At 44.9% G+C, this 20,255-nt stretch overlaps 1 long non-coding RNA gene across 2 annotated transcripts in view; it reads right to left on the bottom strand.

Moving 5' to 3' along the window:
* Window positions 1-20,255, bottom strand: part of LOC127668150 (uncharacterized) — a 30,707-nt gene that overhangs the window by 6,863 nt on the left and 3,589 nt on the right. For both annotated transcript variants that reach the window (XR_007974015.1, XR_007974016.1), the window contains exons 2-3: window positions 3,617-3,722; window positions 532-611 (exon numbers count right to left, since the gene is read on the bottom strand). This is a non-coding gene — a long non-coding RNA (uncharacterized LOC127668150). The remainder of the gene's footprint in view (window positions 1-531; window positions 612-3,616; window positions 3,723-20,255) is intronic.

Raw genomic sequence — 20,255 nt, 5'->3', positions numbered from 1 at the left:
CTGATTGCATGCTGAATGCATTCATTAAGCACCTAGGACACACAAGCCTGATAAAGCAGATGCTATCCCATCTGGCTACCTGGTTTAATCCTTATGCAGCTCAGGGTTTAATCTCTCCTAAGTCAGCATGAGCAATCAAACAACAGAATAGCAAGTCTATCCTCCTTCTGGACCCATCTGGTTTTATGTCTCATTTCTGCCCCTTGGACTAAGACTCAATGGACCATAGCCTTCCCAGGAAGGTACGGTGAACGTCTTCCTTCCCATAATCCACTCCTCCAGGGACCTAGTCCTATGTCTGAACTTCTACCTGGTTAGGAAAGTTTGACTGCTTCTTCACTGCCTCTCTACTACCAAGACTCTCTTCTCATTTACACAGAAGCAGAGCTCTACCCGCTGAGACTTTCACTTACTGGCCCAGATCAGGGGCATTCACTTTGGTCTTCCTCACCATCTCCTTTCTATCACAAAGCAGCGAGTAGTACTCTCCCTGCTGGTCCCTGTGGAGCAAGAGAAGTTCACGGCACTTACAGATACGGCTCATTCTTGGCATCCTTCAGTGATTATGGGAGGTGGACTTCAGAACCTTCAGAAGCTTCTTCCTCAAACTCCTGTGATGACAAGAACCACTGGAGATTTTAAAACTGCAAGACTCAGAGCCCTACCAAAGAAATTCTAAGTTGAGACTTAACATTTTCTATAAGCATCTTGTAAGCCAGTCAGGTGTGTGTGTGTGTGTGTGTGTGTGCACGCGGGCACGCGCGCGCGTGCATGTGTGTGTACAGATAGGTGGTAAATTACTACTCTACCATTGACAAAACTGGTATCCAGACCTGTTGAATTGCTTGGAATCAGACAGTGGTTGGTGTGTAGCAAAACCAAGATTCGAATCTTCTGCTCCCTGACCCCTGACCCCAGTCATTTAACTCAACCGGTTGCTAATGGCTAAACAGCAAGTAGAGAGTGAGCTTCAGGTAAGAGCAATGGCTCAGCCAGTAAAGTTCTTTCTGTGCAAGCATGAGGGCTGAGTTTGATGCCAGCACCCACATAGAAAGCCAAACATGGTAGCTCATATTTGGAATCCCTGTGCTGAGGAGGCAGAAACTGGCCAATCCCTGGGGCTCATTGTGGCCATCCAGTCCCACCTACCCAGTGATCTCCAGCCCAATGAGAAACCCTGCCTCAAAACACAGGGTGCATAATTCCTGAGGAACACCACCTCTGGCCTCCACATACATGCATGAACATATATGTGCCCACACATATAAATATGCGCTTGCATGTGCACATACACATTAAAATTATTAAAATTAAGATCAGTAGTCTTTGAGCTTTTGTGATTAGTAACAAGAATAACAGAATTGTCCAGCCAATGTATCTGTGTTCTCAGACTCTATATTTACTGTCATTCGTAAGCTGTATTTATATGATTGATATTGCAAAATATAACTTAAGCAGAAATGTTTAAAAGGTAGAACCAAAATTAATTGAACAATTTTAATTACTTTTATTTTATGTTATAATCTCTAGCAACATATATTTTATGACTATTATCATAAAGTATAACTTAAGCAGAAATTTTTAAAAGGTAAAACCAAAATTAATTGAGCCATTTTAATTATTTTATGTAATAATCTCTAACAACCTCTTTTGCTGCCCATCCCCCAAATGACAATAATGAAAATCACTTTAATATAACCACGGCTGCTGAGAGTTCATGCAGCGGTCGTGTCTTGTCCAGGAAGACTCTGGCTCACGCTCCAGTAGATGGCCCCACGACCACGCAGAGAAAACACAAGAAGATAAATGGGTAAAGGACATGACATGTTCAGAGGAATCCAGGGAGAGTTGGAGAGAGGCTAAGGAGTGAATATGATCAAAATATGTCTAGGTGTATTCTCAAATAATAAATTAAAAATATTTTAAGAAAAGTTAATGATTTTAACACATCATTTAAAAAATCATTTTACTGGCAATGGTGTGGTTTTGAATATGCTTTCCTAGTTTTCTTCGGTAGGGTTTAATTGTTATGACAACATAATCGATGGTTTCATTCCAAATTCAGTTTTTGGATTTGCTATTCATGATTGCTACACCTGGAAAGATGTCTCAGAATGACACTGGATCTTAATGAAGGTTTCACGCTAAGAGTCAAAGTCAACGCGAGGCAATGTCCCTTTTAAATTCTGGGGAAGATGGAGATTTGCTAGACAAATTCCACCAGAGCCTTTCCATTGTCCCCAGTGACAATCTGATTTCCCCCCAACCTTCTGGAAGTTTCTTTTAAAAGCACAATGAGTTAGATCACTGCCTAGACCAATCGTCCTCAGAGACAGGTGTCCTCCAGCAGTTGATGGGAGGCAGATGCAGAGACCACAGCCAACATTAGGTGGAGAGCCCAGAAAGGAGATCTCCATTAGGACCTTCCCCTCAGAGCTTGGAGACTCACACAGAAAAAGGATAAGAAGGAGTGTAGGATCCAGGAGGGTTGAGAACACTAGGAGAACAAAGCCCACAGAATCAAGTAATCAGGGCTCATAGGGGCTCACAGAGACTGAAGTGACCGTCACAGACCTGCGTGGGTCTGTGCTAGGTCCTCTGCATAGATGTTATGGTTGTTGGTTTAGTGTTTTTGTGGGACTCCTCTCAGTGTGAGTGGGGCTGTCTTTGACTCTTTTAACTGCTCATGGGACCCTTTTCCTCCTGTTGGATTATCTCATCCAGCCTTGATATGAGGGTTTGCGCCTATTCTTATTGTATATTTTTATGCCATGTTTGGTTGATTTCTTTGACAGTCCTGTTCTTTTCTGAAAGGAAAAGAAAGAGTGGATCTGAAGTAGAGAGAAAGTAGAGAAGTAGTTGGGGGGCAGTGGAGGGAGGTGAAACTGCGGTCAGGATGTATTGTATGAGAGAAGAATAAATTAATTTACTTATTGTGTGGATGAAATCCAGTTGCTTTTTGTTGGGGTATTGTATCTCAGCAATAGAAATAAAACTCTGCATAATATACCAAGTCCCATATTGCCTAATTCAGGTACCCCCCCAAACTTAAACTCTGGGGAGCCACCTGCATTTCCCATAATACTACTGTGACAGATACAGTGACTAATTTGTACTTAGAAGTACTTCCTTTAGTGTGTGTGGCTTTTTGAGACAGAGTCCACTCTGTAGCCCTGGCTATCCAGAAACTTGCTCTGTACACTGGGCTGGCCTTGGACCCATGGAGATTCATCTGCTTCTACCTCCCAAGCTAGAGGTGATTTTAAGATTTCTTGTTCTCACTTTGCAGCTTTTTAAAAATGCCTATCTATTGAGCAATGTGGCGCACGCCTTTAAGCCCAACACTCTGGGGACAGAGGCAGTTGCATCTCTGAATTCAAGAATAGCCAGGTCTACCTGGTGAGCGCCGGCCAGCTAGGCCTTCATAATGAGACTGCTTTTAAAAGAGAAGATCCATGGTCTCAGTTACTGAAGAGGCAGTGGCAGGAAGATTGTTTAACTCTAGAATTTGAGACCAGCCTGGGCAACTTAACAATGACTCCACCTTTTTGAAAATTGTAAATCTTTTAATGCTAAATGCTGATTCATTGAAAAGCACTGAGGTCGTGTAGCTTACCCAAGTTTTCTTGCAAGCAAGGAGACAGGGTTATGGTCCATACTCCACCTTGATGTTGCTGAGGCAGAGCCTGGCTAGAGACCAAGGATCTCCAGTAAATAAGCACCTGAAGAAAGGAGGAGAAGCCTTGTCAACACCCCATCACGGTCAAAGGCAAGACAAGATACCCGCCATGATCAGCACTGACCCCAACATTCAACACAAAGCCCCAACACTAGGAAGTAGACAGGGAAGGAAAAAAAAAGAGATCAGAGAGGAAAAGGAGATCTCTCCTTCATTCAGCAGAGACTCGGGGAGGCACCCACAGATTCCAAACCTGTAAGGGAAGACCTTTTTCCTCTGTAGAATGGCTAGTTAGGCCAGCCTGCTGCCTCTCAGGAGTCAGACAACATGAGTCTCAGATGCTGCTCCACTGATTGCAGCTGAGCAAACTCGAGCAAGCCTGTGTCCTCAGCACCCCAATGCCCTTGGATCCCTCAGCAGCACTGCTTCCGTGGTGGGTTGTCTGAGCCGTAAGTGAAGGTGTCAATGCGATGGGGACATTCTGAGCCCTAATTCTGAAGCTAGCCAGTTGGTCCCCATTCCTATGACATATTAGTTGTAGGCCATGAGCGATACACTTTGCATCTCTGTGCTTTAATCTCCTATCAAATAGGGATGAAGTTTTTCAAGGCAGCAAGATGGTTAGAGTGAGCCAGTGCTCATACAGTTACTTTGAGCAGCAGTGTGCAGAACAGTACTATAAGAACAGGCGTCACATTAAGATCTAAATGATGAAACAGAGCACGCCAGTACACAGGAGAAATTCCAGCAGTGAGACAGCTTCATGAGTTTGAAGCCAGACTAAGCTATATAACAGGACCTTGTCTCATTTTACACACACACACACACACACACACACACTAAATAGGAAATGAGGCAAGAGACCAAAGTTCATAATATACATATATGAAAATGTCATGGTGACACTGGTTATTTTATTTAATTGTGTTATACAATATGCGCTAATTTTTAAAAGGGAAACAGTAACAGGAAGTTGCAACTGTGGGAGGGAAGACTTTTGCTCTCCTCCTCACAGGACAGGAATTTCAACTGATTCAGAATTTTAAGAAGGAAACCCAGACTCTGAAGGCATCATAATTTGCAGAGTTGGTTTTGGCAAGAAGAAAAGGTTCATTATCTTCTCACCTCTCAACCCTCAGTCTTTGCCCAGTTTCCTCCCATGTCTGGGCAGGTGGGCAGAGAGAGTAGGACCCTAAGGGCTCCCCCACTTGGCTGTCAGAGTGCCATCTGTTGGAGATGACCTGCTCTAACACTGTGTGCCTCACTGAGGGACAAGCCCATGTCAACCTCTGGCCCAGAGCAGGTATTGAGTAAGGCCTTCTTGTCGCCACGTGCCTCCCCCTCGGAAGATTCAGATTATTCTGGGCCTGGACGCAGGCTTCCTCAGGCCGTGGTCACATGCCTAGATGACTCACACCTAATTCCTGTAACGCTGATCTTCAGGGCTCCAGCTTAGGCCAGCTGATCTCTGAATCCTGTCATTCCTCCTGGCAAATATTAGTAAGGATAACACCGAACGCCAGGGATGTTTCAGGCGCTTGGCTGCTGGGCTCCAGGAGCACAGTCATGAACTAATATGGGAGGGAGATTAGCATCTAGAACATAGCGAGTCCTCTTAGGTGGGATCGCTGGGGAGACATTCCAGCCCAGTGCAGGGCAGGGACATGAGGAAGGAACAATTTCACAACATCTGCTATGTGGTAAGCACAGGCCCATTTATTCCCCTTTGCTAACATGCTCGACCATTCCGTAAGGTAAGTGACGTATTCTCAGCTTACCGTCATGGCAAATGAAGAGCAGACAGACTCGAAAACTAGCCTAAAGTCACACAGTCAGGACATAGTGGGATCGGTAAGCACACAGTGGGATTCCAGAACTTATACTGTCTGCCATCACCCAGCCTCTACAGTGGGCTACAGTGTCACTTGCCTGGAAACCCAACACTTTTCTCTTTAACATTCTAATTCTTTCAAGTCTGGAAAAGAGCAACTATCACCTAGACTATCAGTGCCCTATTCATATCGAGAACCAGGGGTGAATCTCATTCCCCAAGTAACTGTTATTCAAGGTCATTGATATCTGTAGAATGGGTAGGCATCAGTTACAATATGACTAGATTCATCTAAGTCCAATTCAATGGACTGAGGTCAGACATGATCAGATCTTGCACCAGATGCTACATCCCATCTCTGCCCTGACCCTGGACTTCAGCTCTCAGGATCCAGTTTCAGAGAGAAGAAGTAATCTCTCAGTGCAGAGTTCTGACAAATATACAATTACAGTGTATCACTTGGGAAATCTCACAAGAAGGAGCAAAAATATCATAGAAGCCAGAGAAGCAGGGCACCCACTATTAAATAGTATCATTTATACAGGACAAGGAAAGCTACACCTATGAAATCTCAATTCGGTTGTCTAAACAAGACCTGCATGATAACAACTCCAGTCGAAGTGCATATGTAGATGGGAAAATTTCACAAAGCTCCATGCCTAGATGAAGAGCTACAGGTGATCAATGGGCGACTTCGAGAACCAGCTTTCTCCAAGGACAGTGTCCCCTGATAGGTTGTCTAATCCCAAGTGGTCAGCCCCTAAACACCTGTGCATACAAAACAACACTAAACAGACTCTGGAAGCTGTGTCTGTGTTATGTATACATACATTCTTTCTGTCCCCTCTTCTGGGGTGTGCCCTGTACCTTGGGGGTATCCCATCTATGGTTGATTACTTGTGTTATTATTATTTTTTATTGTTGCTTATTCTCAGAACTTGAGCAGCAATGCATGCCTGGAATAATCACTACCAACTACTGTAAGAAGTTTCTCTGGCAAAGGTTGGAGGATGGAGAGGGATACTGTGAGTTGCTATCTTCTGGTCATGACAGATCTGCTTCATACATGAAATCACAGTAGCTTACACAGGATCAGAAGTCAGTTAAATAGCCCAATGTGGTTGGGGGAGGGTCTACCAAGGCCCCAGCCCTGGCTGGTGAGCTATTGGAAGTTGATGACTCCTGGGAAGAGAAAGTATCTCTTTGCCTTGAGAGAGGGTCACTGGGAAACTACCATGCTCTCAGTGGATGTTCCCTGTGTCCATGTACAAATGGGTTGCACTATTGAACTCACTGGGTTAAAAATATTAATAAAAATGTTTAAAAGAGGATATAAAATTAAGAATGAGATAGGTTAGAGGATTTTGAGGGTGTTGGGTGGGGAAGAGGGAACAGATATGATTAAGATACATTCTTGTATTCATGTATGGAATGTTTAAACAATAAATATAAATATTTTAAAAAACATCATGGGGTGCAAAAGATGTGGGGTCACTGTGAAATGTTATAGAAGTGATGCTTAGCTGAGCATACTTCCCAACATTCACACACACACACACACACACACATACACACACACATACACACACATAAATACACATATATACACACACACATACACACATACATACACACACATACATACACACATACACACACACACACACACTTACAGCCTCCTTAGTAAAGACATCCAGGTCATGTGACTGGTTCTGATGGATCATGAGTGGAAATAACATAGAAATTCAAAGCCCATATGTCTCGTCCATCTCCTTCTTCCCCTCCTGCAGTGGCACCAAATGCTAAGTGCACCACATGATGTAACTAAAAATTAACAAGAATTCAGTCTTCCCTGTGCTTGAGTAGAGTGAGACGCACAGCTATTTGTGGAATCGCTGGAGTGTGTGCATTGCTTTGTTATTGAAGCGCAGTATACCAGAGGCTAACTAACACCTAATCAGTAGCCCCGGGGGCCACAGGGATACGTCTATCTATTCTTCCCATACCCTCCACATGATGTGAACATTTGCCATTTGCTTTTGGCTTGTTGCTGCTGTTTTGTTTTCTAGGTTTCTGAATTACTTTCACCTTGCCAGCTAGTGCTTGAAATTCCTTTCAGTTTCCATGTTCTCCTCTCTAGATTGATGCCCCAAACTGACCATGATGCCCCAGATAAGCCTGACTTGCGATATCATGGACCAAACTCCCTCACAAATCTATTAGAGTAGAGACTGTGTCAATGTGCTGGGTGAAGGAAGAGTTGTGTCTGGTGTGTAGAAAAAAAGAGAAGACGTGATGGGGGGGGGGGGTGGCTCATGTCAGATGTGTTAGGAAGGAAGGCCTCAAGACAGATGTGCTGGGCAGGGACAAGTTAAGACAAGTGTATTGGGAAAGGAGGAGTCATGAGATATGTATTGGGAAGGGAGGAGTCAAGACAGATATGTTGAGTTAGGAATTATGACAGTGCATTAGGAAGGGAGGAGTCCTATAACGTGCTGGAAGAGGAAGGAGTTATGTCAGGGGTGCTGGGGGAGGCAAAAGTCACAACAGGTGTTTCGGGGAGGAGAGAACCAGGATAAATGTGTTGAGGGAGGCCTTATGTTGGTGCGCTTGTAGCTCCCATAGATTCATATCCCCAAGTATATATCACAGAGGCTCTGCTAAGTATATATAGTTCTTAGAAAATTTTGTTTTGTCCTTTTTTTTTGAGACAGAGTTTTGTTTTGGAGGAATTCAGGATCCCCCTGCCTCAGCCTCCTGAGAGTCAGCATTCTAGGAGTATGCCAGTATGCCAGGCACAACTAGTTATTAATGAAGAACCAGAAGGCATGTTACATTTCCTGAGGTTTATACCCAACTGGAGTGAACATCACACTGAGGGAGGCTTGGGACAATGTATGAAAGCTACCATAGACGAGAGTTTCTCCCACCTGACAGGTTCAGGAATAACTCTGAGGAAGGAGGTCTCAATGTGAGGCTACAGTTGTGGACTCACTAACCTCAGCTAACCAGAAACCAGAATATAGATCAACTGTTTTGTTTGTTTGGTTGGTTGGTTGGTTTGGTTTTTTGGATTTGGTTTTTTTTCGAGACAGGGTTTTTCTGTATAGCCCTGGCTGTCCTGGAACTCACTCTGTAGACCAGACTGGCCTCGAACTCAGAAATCCGCCTGCCTCTGCCTCCCAGTGCTGGGATTACAAGTGTGCGCTACTGCCACCACCACCCGGCTCGATCAACTTTTAAATGCTACAGCATTCCTGTGAACAAGCTGAGATCAATTCAGAGGCTGGCAGGGAGATACTGAGGATTGGTGGTGGTCCTCTGGGAGAAGGTCGTTGGCCACTGGGTTTCAGGGCCTTCTAGGTGAGCTGGATATCATCCAGCCTGAGTTCTGGAGACACTGGGAACCAGAGGACTCAACCCTACCTCTACAGGGCTGTGAAAGCATTGACTGGTCAAGTGAACCCCACTGTAGGCTGGGAAAAGACCTCAAGCTGTGGGGGAGAGGACACTCATGAGCCTGTGTTAAACTCATACTCCATAGATGAGCCCAGGGCAGTCACCTCAACATCCCTGAGCTACAGTTTCTTGTTTTGTCTCCATTCGAAAGCCTGCGCTCACCTTGAAAAACTAGTGTGAGGATTAAAAGTGAGAGTACTCCAGACTTCTCTTAGGAGACGTTGAGAGGAAGTGAGACATTTCTCATCCCTTCTCCCACCAGACTCCAGTCCTCCTATAGATGCTGATCCTATGAGGTAGTCCTTATTATCACTAACTAATGGGCAAGGGGAACAATAGACAGACATTTAAATGGGCATTTCATTAAATGTTTTGTCATAAGTTTCTGAATCAGAGGCTGTCTTGGAGCATAGCTCATACTGAGTATTAAAGTCCCTGGGGAACTTTAATTAAAAGGATCCCAGGGCCTCCGCTCACATCCAGGAAGCGTAATTCAAGTAGCCTCGGTGACCAGCATGTGCAGCTGGACTTTAGGACCCCTGTCCAAGTGCCCTAGGAAGGACACATCATTCCCCAGTCAAGATGTTTGGGGATGTTGGGCCTCTCTGCTCCACGTGCCCTCAAACCTGAAGGGTCCTGCCTTCAAGGACAAGCACTGTGGCTACGACTCCCTGTGACATCCGTGACACTCCATCTTCTGTTGAGAAAACAATAGTTTGACACACTATCTAGGCGAGCACAGTTCCCCGAGGCTCGGCTCCTGCTTTCCCAAGATATAATTCATGGCTCTTACAACAAAGGGCAGGGGTGAAAGATGAGGAGCCCTTCAAAGTCTCTATCTTGCTGTAGATCATGAGACGGTTTCCAGGCTTGCTATTTTGTAATAGATCTGTTAGAAATCAGAGGAAACTGAGATCCCCACCCCCCCCACCCCCCACCCCGAATCAGAATGAAGACATTGTAATTTGATGTCAATTATCTCAAACATAAAAGAGGAAGTCAGGTCATCTTGTCCCCAGGCAAGCAATGACCAGGTGGCATCCAAAGAACTGAACCATGAAGGCTCCCTTTGTCTGTGGCTATGAGGAGAGTGAGTGAGTGGCAGAGTGAGGGAGGATCCCTGGCCAGGGAAGAAGCCTGTCCAACAGAGAGTCGGCCTTGAAGGCCGGGTGCTGAGAGCAGAGGCTCTCATTCCACCTTGAGTAGAAAAAACGACAGAGCTTGGGGGGGGGGGGGGGGAGGATGCATTCAATCTCAGAGCGCTAAGCGTTAAACCTGATTAGAGCTGTGTGGTGTGTGTGTGTGTGTGTGTGTGTGTGTGTGTGTGTGTGTGTGGTTTTAATTAGTAACACAGGCTGCTCGTAAAGCAGCCACCTCTGTTCTTCAGCCAACAATCTTCGCATTTCACTTGCAGGGAAGGGAGGGCAATAAACGCATGAAAATAAAAGTGCAGGACGCAGGCTGAGAGTCCAGGGACAGAAAGGGCCATGCGGGGTTACAGCGTGAGTTGTCCGCACTAACCAGGGAATGCAAGCCCTTTCTCATACTCTAATGTGGAGCACTTCTGTTCTTCCCATCAGGACGCAGGGAGGGAGAAGAAGCGAGGGCATCAGCTAGCTCCAGCAGAGGTCAACCAGCAGCTATCCAACATTTTGTGAGCTGAGGCAGGAAGATGGGGGAGGGGGCACCTGTGGAATATCCCCACCCCCAAATCCCAGCTCTAAAACCCAGAACAAATGCTCCCTTTCTTTTTTCCCTACACACTGCCCCAATCTTTATTCATGAAGCCACCATATATCCCAGACATATGCAGCATCTCCAGGAACCATGAAGGGTTGAAGAAGAAGAAACTGGGTTCTTGCCTCTTCTCAGAACACCACGGGTTGAAAGCACAATCCCAGACAAGGAGGCACACATGATTCCATGTGCTTTTTTTTTAAAACAAATGACTTCCAACATTGTCTCTTTGTTTACTTTAAGGGTGAGGGCGGTATGGAAAGAGTCAAAGACCTAATCAGGTTAGAATGGGTGTGGTGATGGCTACCACTCACGTTTGCACTGCCCAGGACTCAGCAAACCATGCAGACTGGACTCTTGCTCATGTTCCTAACACTTCCTCTGGGCCCATGGGAAAAGTGAGGCATCCCTCCCCCCCGGAGATGCTCTCCCAAGCTGTTGCAGCAATCTCTCTGAACCGGAGTCAGCGAAGGAGGAAGGCAACTCATGTTTATTGAGTGTTAAGTAGGTACTTTATTTAATCCTCGCAATTATCCTGTGCAGTAAAAAAAAAAAATCATCGCCCCCACTTTACAGATGAGACAACTCGAGGTCTCACAGATAAAGTGACTCGTCCAAGATTACAGAACTAATGAGCGGTAGGACTGGATCTGGAAGGGAGGCCTAAGGACTACGTGGGGTGGGAAAACATGGGTAAATATTCCAGGGTGGAAATGCCCTTTCAGGCCAGTGGAGGAAACCAACAGGCACTACTGACATAAACTCGAAGACCCAGTGTGATAAATGGTAATAAGTAAGTAACGTGTGATGACACTAGAGGCCCAGAGAAGCAATCAGAGCACCTGGGACAGCACCACAGAACAGGCCACCTTTGAAAGGGCCATAAAGGTGGGTAGAGCCACACAGAGGAGGACAGAGGAGAAAGAAGTGGGCAAAGTAGAGGGGACGGGGATACAGCAAATTCCTGGGTGTCCCAGAGAAGCTGACAAACAGCCAATTCAGTAGGTGACCACACCATCACCTACCTGTGTTCCTCGTCTCTAAAGTAACATTAGTATCGCTTAAGAAGGCTCTCCGGGGCATTCACGGCTGTCATACCCTCTCAAAATCCTTCTACCAGGGCTACTGTGGCCACAGTTCTCTCCCCACCCCCCATCCCCAGCATCCCATCTACCCTTGGGTACCAGGTCTCTCACTCTCCCCACAGGCCAGTGTGGGTCCTCTCCAATGGACACCTATAGTCCCATCAGGCCCATATCATGGCACCGATCAGCCTGCTATAACCACCAGGCTCTTTATCTCCCATAAAGCTTTGCCTGTCTGGGAGGAGGGGCACCATTTCCTTCCCCAGAGCTAAACACGGTCCTTGGTATACAGGAAGTAATGAGCAAGAACAGGTAAGGTGGTTGCCTGGCCAGACGAAAGAACAAAGGAAGAGGGGAGAAAGGTGTGGGGAGGAGACGTAGGATCAGATATTGCTTTGGGAAAGTAGGAGGAGGCCAAGGATACCAAACTAGTTTGTTCAGTATTTTAAAAACGTGTGTCTCTCTGTGTGTGTACAGACATGCACATACTATGGTGCATGGATAGAGGTCACACGAGTCAGTTCTCACCATCCTCCTTGTTGGGGTGATCTCTAAGCATCGTACTCCGGGCAACTGGTCCATGAGCATCCCCTGATTCCCTTCTCCCCGTCCCATCACCATAGGTGTTCTGAGATTAGTAATTCACACCACCACATCTGGCTTCCTTACCATCTGGGTTCCAGGGGCTGAACTGGAATTATCAGGCTTGTGAGGCTATCGGGTTTTCACCCTGCTTTCAACAGCCCTTGTTTACTGCTTATTCGGTGGAGATGGAGAATCTAGTGGGTTTCAAGGAGAGACGTGGCTTCTCCATCTCTTCATCAGATAGCAGTGGATAAACATGGAGAGAGAACTGGGTTGAGGACAAGGTGACTCTTCCGATACATTTGGTGGCAGTGCAGACCAGAAATGAAAAGATGAACATATTTATACTTCAATACTTTTTTTAAAATAAATGTCTCAGGGGAGAGGATGGAGGAAAAACACTTCCAGATTGTTGAAAACACAGACACGCACAGTTCTTAAAACATCCCACCATTCCAAGAAGCCAGAGATAACTGCTGTGGGCAGGTCAGGAGAGCGGTAAGAAACTGCCATTTGGTCATAGGAACTCTCCAGAAATACTCCATAAATAAGCATTGGCAAGAACACCCCAGGGAAACCGCCTATTACATGACTAAGGCTCTGAGAAATCTCTGCCGATGGCAGGCAGAGACTACAACAGCCAAATCTATCACCGGCCCTTCTGGGAGTGCAGAGATTATGGGCTGTGGGAATCTTTGGCCATAAAACTTTCACCCAGCTACTGGAGTACCTGGCTGTGCAGTTAAGAATGCTTTCAAGCACATCAAAGGACTCTCTGCAAGGTGATCTCAAGAGGCTTCCTCCTCCCTGTGAGGAAGGCAGGAGTTGGTCTCATTATCCTTATTTCACAGATGAGAGAGGTAGGTTCCCTGATGACTAAGTCCCTTGCCTCAAGTCAAACAGCCAGCAAAGGGTGGGCCCCGAAATAACCATATCAGTCACCAGATGGCAAGGCACCCATCATCTGGAGCTTCCTGTGACACAGCAGGTGGCTGTTCCTGAGAAGTCAAGGGGCAGGGTGATCAACAGGGCCTCTCACAGCCTCTTAGCACAGATGGACTCTTCCCTGCACATTCATAAATGTGGTGTGTGCCCTAGCACGGGTATTGGCAGCCTTCTCATGTTCGTACCATAGGTCGCCTAATAGACGACCCTAACCAATTGACTCCTGGACACTCATATATACATATGCATATATATAAAGCATTTCAGAAAGTGCACATGATCTCAGTGGCTGCCCAGTAGGGCATTCCTCAGCTTCAATTCATGTGCCTGGCTATAAGTTACAGTTATGTCCTCCTTATTCCTGGAACACAAATTCCTAAAGACTAGTCTCACATGTGTGGATTGAAGATGCTTGTATTGCCTCTTTCATGGGGGCTGTTGAGAACATTTGAAGAGGTAAGGCTTAGCATGCAATAATCACCAAAAAGAGTGTTAGCAATTGATATCCAACAGCACTGATTCAGCGATCTGAGCTTGAAGGGTGATTCATAATCTCATCTCTTCACAGGCCAAATAGCAACAAGGAGGTAAATTCAAATGTTCATATTTTTCCAGGTCTCTCTCATCAAGGTCAAGGAAGTTCATACTTATTATTTGTTTTTAATAATATTTTTATTTTTGAGATTATAATCTAATTACATCATTTTCCCCTTGCTTTCCTCCATCCAACCCCTCCTGTTCCAATTTCAAATTCAAATTTCAAATTCAATACCATGACTATATATGCATATATATTTCTAAAATATAAATAAACCTGTTCAGTCGGTATGTTTCTTGAGAGTATCTGTTTTCAGAGCTGACCATTTGGTATTGGATAATCAGTTGGCAAGCTCTTCTCTGGAAAAGACTATTTCTCCCACCCTCAGCTTTCTTTACTTTTCTGTAGATGTAAAATTTCAAAACCAAGGGAAAGAAACGCACAGGAAATGTAGGACACAGTGAAGAGACAAAACATTCTAAATTCATCAGAAGCTCAATCACCTACCATGTTTTAAACCAGAGGTGATTTATCAGGCTTAGTACAAGAGACACTTGATCGAGCAAGAACCGTCAGAATTACAGAGATGGCTTCAGCTTACAATGGTTTTGAAGACCACTCTAAGATTCTCTCTCATACTGCCTTAGTCTTGACCCTGCTGCCTGGTAATCAAGGGTTCCAGGTCCAATCCACTGAAGTCAGGGGCAGACAGACGGAAGGCAAGGCAGCACAGAGCATCTTTGTTCAAGTACCATATGGTCTCTTAACCTGCTAGAGAGCCCTCCTACTCCAGGTCCTGTCATAGACTGTGATGGGTTGCACCATGTGTGCAGATGGGATGTGCAGACACCCATCTCATGTGTCCCCTGCAATGTGGTGCTTATCTCCCACCAGCACCTCTGCCTTCTTACCCGAAGTCCCTCTATCTATCTCCTGCTCTGATGTCTTGCCCAGAAGCATGCGCTTGGGCTGCTCTCAGGGAAGGTCCAATAGTGACACGCAGCAGAGGAAGGACAAGAGCTAGCAGGCAGATGCCAAGCCCTGCTAGCACCACCAAGTAGGGCAATTCTGAGATAACAGCCTTTATTATCTCACCATGACTCCTCAGTACAATTAAGTCCCAGGAAGCCACAGCGTTGGCCAGCTGACTCGGCCATTCATCCTACTACACAGCTCATCCTCAACTCCGCAATGGAACCTCGGAAGGCCACCTCCGAATTAACTCCTAAGTCCCTCCTCGGGGTCTTCTTTCTGGAAAAATCTAAGACAGGGTCAACAATAAAAGCCACTTTTGTATTTTAGAAATTCAGATAATTTAACTGTTTCTAGATGTTGATATGCATGTGGAGATCTCTCAGAACAAACCAACTGTCAGTTAACTTTTCAATGTCTTTCTCCAGTCACAGATCAAACTTCCTTCCCGTTACCCATAATATTCCAGGCATGGCAGACTGTCTCCTCAACCCTATGTCTGACAAGGATTTCTGGCCCATTAGCTGCTGACTGGGTCCTGCCATTGTGGGTGCTGTTTGCCTGGAGAGTGATACAGGAGGAGGATAAGACTCATCGGCCAATTTGAACAAATTGTTTGCGTCACATCTTTATTTAAACTTATGATAACTTGTTTGTCGCCACTATTGGCAACCATCATTCAAGTCATACTTCGATGTCTGCTCCATCCTTATTTGGCATAAATTTGTAAATTTTATGGCTGATGCTTTTTTTTTTTATGGTATTCTGAGACTGGAAGTCAGGCCTTATGTATGTTAGACAAATATTTTTCCAGTGAGGCTCATCCCCGGCTTTAAATTTTCTTTTTTGAATTATTGAATTTAAAAGGATATTCAACTTGATTGATGGATAGTGGTGTGGGTGCCGAGTTACTGTCCCACTCACGGTACTGTACTATTGTTGTCAATACAAATATATTGATAAAACACAGCCCTACAAGAGTCTCTGGCCAACCACAACTAAGATTTCAGAAACAGATTAACTAGGCTTCCCAGTGTTAGGAGGGGAGCCTGCCTTGGGCTCAGCCAGTGCCAACTGTCCACCATGCCCTCTGACCCTTCTCCTTCCAGTTCACAGACTAAAAGGAAAGCCTGAGTACAGCACTCTATAGTTGGTTTCCTACATGATCCCCAGAAACGCTCACACATCCTCATCTGAGGTGAAGCATCTTCCCAGTGGCTTGTTCCCTTAGTAGTCTGACCCTCCGACTCAGGCAGCCCTCCCCCTGAGTAGCCTAGCCCTCTGTGTATCACAGAGCACAACTGAGCTCTACAGCTCTTATGTGCTTCAAACGTGACCTAAGAGAGCTCCCCCAAGATCTGGTTCCCACCCAGACTTCAGCTTGCCCTTGAGGCTTCTATCCTTCAGAAGATTCGTATCATTGTCTGCAACTTAACAAAGATAACTTTTAAAGAAAATGTATTGTCAAATTTGCTGTGCCTTGTGGTGTTTGTAGATGTTCCTATGTGCCTTCTGGTGGGTGTGTTTGCTTGCTTCTGTTGCTGCATACCACAGAACTACGAACTTGGAGGTATAATGCAACACACATTTGTTTTCTCAGTTTCTATGGATCAGTTTCAGGTCTGATGTAAGTGGAGTCTGTGCTTTGTGTCTTATTGAGCAATAATCAAAGTGTCTGACAGGCTGTGTTCTCATCTGTACACTCGACTGGGAGAGAATGGACTTTCATCCCATTAGATTATTGGTAGAATAAAATTCATATAACTGTTCCATTGAAGGTCCTGGCTTTTTGTTGGCTGTTGCTGAAAGCCACCCTTGCAGTTCACATGCTCCCTGAGGTTCCTGGGGCTTCATTTCCCAATACGGCTGCTGAGAGAAGGCCTAATATTATTACCTAAAGGACACTATGGCCTTTGGCATGTTTTGTGGATTAGGAACAAGTCAGAAATCCTTCAGCTAACCAAAAAGGGAGAATATTACAATGGCATGAACCCCAGGAGCTTAAAGATCATGGAGGCCTAAAAATATGTCTCCCACATTGCGGCTGTTTGAACTCTAACCACTGTGATTCAGTCTTTTCTATAACAGTACCATCACCAGCAAGTAGTATTTCACTTCTATGCTAAACAAATGTTTTTCCTAGCATACCCTTCTCAGTCTACTACTAGGTAGATGAAGGGTCTGGGCCCCAAGGACCACTATACTAAACTGCCAGCGACCATATAATTGTCTTGAAGTTATGTCCCACTACCTTTGAAATGTTGTGTTATTTGCATTGAATTACACATTGTGTTCCCATTCACTTTCATGTAAGAATAAATTTCTCAACATATTTTCTGGTTAAGAATTGACAACTTTGGTGGTGGGAAATTTAAAGGATTCTACACAGCAAAGGAAACAATCACCAGAGTGAGGAGACAACTACAGAATGGGGGACAAAAACCGTTCCCAGCACTCATCAGACAGAGGATTGCCATCTAGACTTTAGAAAGAATGATAAACATTGGACTCATGCAAAACCGTACCATTCAGTCAACAAAGGGGTTAATGAGCTTAATTCCCAAAAAGGGGAAAACGGCTTCAGCATATTTAGCTATCAGATGAATGAAAGTTAAGACCGCTTTAAGAGTTCATGTCACCCCGGTCAGAATGGATGTTATCAAGGGACAGGTGGCAGCAAATGTAGGCAGGATATGGAAAGGGAGGAGCTTTTACTCATTGCTGGTGGCAATCAAAGTGTTCAGCCCCTACGAAACCAAGTCAAGATTTCTCGAAAAACTAAAAGAGGAACTACCATGTAACCCAGCTATACCACTCTTGGGTATATACCCAAAAGACTTAAGACAACATACCACAGAGACACTTTCACATCCATATTTATTGCCACACTGTGCAACAACAAAGAAGTGGAAGCAGCCTTCACAGATAGATAAGGAAAAGGGGGAACATACACATAATGGATTTTTAGTGGATTAATATTTTCTGATTAGACATTTGAACTTGAAACCAACGGTACTACTCTAAACCGCCAAGTGCTGTCACATTTATCACCCAAGAATAAAAAAAAAAAATTAAGACTCCCTTGACCTGTGGTTTGTGCCCTGTGCTCAGGAAAACACCATAAAGACACACAAGAACATTAAGACTCTTTCCCCATTGGGCAGGCAGAATGGTGATGGGCAATGAAGGGTTAACTCGGGTGAGGAAAGTCTACAGAGGATCTGGTTCCAGACTCTCTCCAGACCCAGCAGCTGTGTGAACAGAGTGAAATCATTTCCCGTTCTGTAAAGTGGAATTAATAATAAGTGCCTTTCTTACATCACACTGTTATTACGAAACTCAAATTACAGAACCAGGGTGAAAGCTTTGTAATATGTGAGGTTATAGACCAAGGAAGGGATGGAAATCACCAACACTATCATCATCATCTTTACTGCAGGCTGTTATAAGGTAAAACCAATAAAAGTTATAATGCATCAGGCAAAGTCCAGCCAAGTCAACAGAAACCACTGAGGACTGGGAACCAGGGGAAATTCAAGTAGAAAATGAGACGGAAGAGAGGGCAAAAAACGGTAAACAACCCAAGACAGTAAAGAGATTTACCACCCGTAACCCTGACAAAGGAAGAGGCAAGATGGAAGCACCCAAGACCTGGAGTCACTCCCTAGAGAATCCCCACAGAAACAAGGTTGTCTCAGTTGATGGTTCCCAGTGGTCAGCAAAACCTACAAAACCCATGGTGTGGCAAAGAAAGGAGACAGAACTCTGAGTCAATAAGAAAGTAGGGGCCTGTGATCTTTCTCCTAGAGCCAACTGGAAGAACTTTGCTCCCATCTCTACTGCTGCTAGAGGGTGCCCCTCACCCCGACATTTAAAATAGCAAGCACCTTCACTTCTATAATGTAAAGACAGGGTTTCTGCCACCTCCATCTCCCCTTCTAGAACCACCTCTGGGAACAAATGAGGATGGTAATACAGAAGTATGTCTTCACAAGACTTATTCACATAGTGGTGAAACAGGTGTGTAGCCATCTTATAATTTATATAAAGCCACAAGCCTGACTGATTGGTCCTTTCCTGGGAGGAAGGAGACTTGGGCCCCAGGTTTCTGCCTTTTCTGTTATAGTTTTTGTTATGTTGTCATTCTATTCTGGGCAGAGGAAAATGAACTCTTAAAAGACTTCCTATTTTTGAAAGAGAAAAAACTCTTGGGAATTTTGAGGCATTGGAGAGTCCCCTCCCCAAGTGTAGCCCTGGCCCTGAGGTATGTGTGTTTGTACTAATCACATAAAATCTGTGTACATGTTCACATGTTCATACACACACACACACACACACACACACACACACACACACACTGTTCTTGGAAAGAAAAGATAAGATATCCAGGGCAAACCCAATCCCAAAAGAATACACATGGAATGCAATCTCTGATAAGTGGATATTAATTAGGCCAGAAGCTCTGAATACCCAAGGCACAAATTGCATAACAAATGACTCCCATGAAGAAGTATGGAGAGGATCCTGATCCTGGAAAGGATTGATCTAGCATTGGAGGGGAATATAAGGACAGAAAAAAAGGAGGGAGGTGATTGGAGAATGGGTGGAGAGAAGAAGGTTTATGGGACATATGGGGAGGGGAGATCTTGGAAAGGGAAAATCATTTGGAATGTAAACAAAGAATATAGAAAATAAAAATATGTTTTAAAAAAGATATCCAGGGTAAAGGCAGGGAGGAGAAGGGTTAAAAAGCATCCCTGTGTAAGCATCACTGCCCTCTGTGTAAGACACATGCACATGATGGGGCTTCCTTGTCTAAGGATGTCACTGTAGCTTTGGTGGAGAAATTCCTACAGTGGCTTCAGATGGTCACACTTCATCTTCTGGCTTTGGATATGACACCTATAAACTGGTGAGTCTTAATTTCAGGAGTTGATCAAGTGAGCGCATGCGCACACGAGAGAATCTAGACATTGCTTCCCCCAGCCCCTATAAAAAAGAAGAACAAAGACAAGATCCCTGTGAACTTAAGAGAAATGCAAGCTGGTAGCTAATGAAGAAATGGAAACTAAAATAATGTCAGAATACAGAGGTTCGTTTCCTCAAAACTTGATGTTGGCCCCCTGTCAAGGGGACCAGAAACCATCTTTATATTAGGATTCCCAGGGCCCTCAGCTACCCTGTACAGGCTCACGTGACCATTCCGTCTCTCAGCTCTTTGAACTTGGCCTGTGCTTCTAAGAGACTCAGTCAGGGACCCTGTGTCTGGTCACTCAAGAATTCACCACACAACTGGGGTGGGGGGGGCGGGTACTTCTACCAGACAATGTGACTAGAGCCTTCCCAGAGATGTGGGGGCATTTCTATAAAGACATGATTGATAATTGATTCTGTGACACTGACATCTACTTGGTCATAATTCTC

This window comes from Apodemus sylvaticus, chromosome 17 (genome assembly GCF_947179515.1).
Source record: "Apodemus sylvaticus chromosome 17, mApoSyl1.1, whole genome shotgun sequence".
In the NCBI taxonomy this organism is placed as follows: domain Eukaryota; kingdom Metazoa; phylum Chordata; class Mammalia; order Rodentia; family Muridae; genus Apodemus; species Apodemus sylvaticus.
The sequence above is the reverse complement of the archived record's forward strand: the minus strand, read 5'-3'. Positions and strand labels throughout refer to the sequence as shown.